At 47.7% G+C, this 857-nt stretch overlaps 1 protein-coding gene across 1 annotated transcript in view; it reads right to left on the bottom strand.

The window, feature by feature from the left end:
• The window catches only part of SORCS3 (sortilin related VPS10 domain containing receptor 3), a 589,937-nt gene that overhangs the window by 588,858 nt on the left and 222 nt on the right, over positions 1–857 (bottom strand). The window lies entirely within an intron of this gene.

The raw sequence follows: 857 nt of genomic DNA, 5'->3' as shown, positions 1-857 counted from the left end.
CCTCTCCCTCTCCCTCTCCCTCTCCCTCTCTCTCTCTCTCTCTCTCTCTCTCTCTCTCTCTCTCTCTCTCTCTGTGTGTGTGTGTGTGTCTGGCCAAATTAAAATAAGTGAATGAATAAATTAAATAAATATTTTTTTAAAAAAGCTGCCATTCATAAAGGATAATTTCCTAAGGTTTTTTTAAAAAATATATTTTCTATGACAGAAAGAGAAAGAAAAACAGAACAACACAGAGAGAGATAGAGAGAGGCACTGCCAGAGTCATATGATGGTGTGCTGGTTAAGGTGACTGGATCTTATATGGCTGATGGTGTGGTTTGAGTTCCAGACCCAGCAGCTTTAAAAATACACCAGGTGCATGTACATGCAAATCACAAATCCCCAGAATAGAGGAGAAGGGATTGTGGTGTGGCCATCCCACTGGGGAGTGCTCTCTCTCTTTCTCTCTGTCTGACTCCCTCCCTCTCTCTCTCTTGGGCAAGTGCACATGCCCTATAGCGAAAGTTTTAAAAGAGAGAGGCACCCCCAGCAGGGTCCCCAGGCCACTATCAAGTCCAGTCTCAACTGACCCAGATCACAGGCACTCAAGCACCCAGCGAGATCAGGAAGGCCCCGTGACACAAACCCACAACCCTGCCCACATGGGTCCAGTTGCATTACCACAGCGACACCACCTAGTCCCACCAGTTGTCTTAAAAGCGCCCCCTCTCTTTAGGTACCAGAATGGCACCCTAGTAATGCCTGTCAGCTGTTAACTCTTTTGCCTGGGCTCCTACCCCTCAGTAGACATGGCCCCACAGTCGGACACATTTTCCAGAGCAAGAATCACAGCTGCCTCCATCAAAGGGGCAGGAATG

The sequence above is a fragment of the Tupaia chinensis genome, unplaced genomic scaffold, assembly GCF_000334495.1.
Source record: "Tupaia chinensis unplaced genomic scaffold, TupChi_1.0 Scaffold144255_1, whole genome shotgun sequence".
NCBI classification, from domain to species: Eukaryota; Metazoa; Chordata; class Mammalia; order Scandentia; family Tupaiidae; genus Tupaia; species Tupaia belangeri.
The sequence above is the reverse complement of the archived record's forward strand: the minus strand, read 5'-3'. Positions and strand labels throughout refer to the sequence as shown.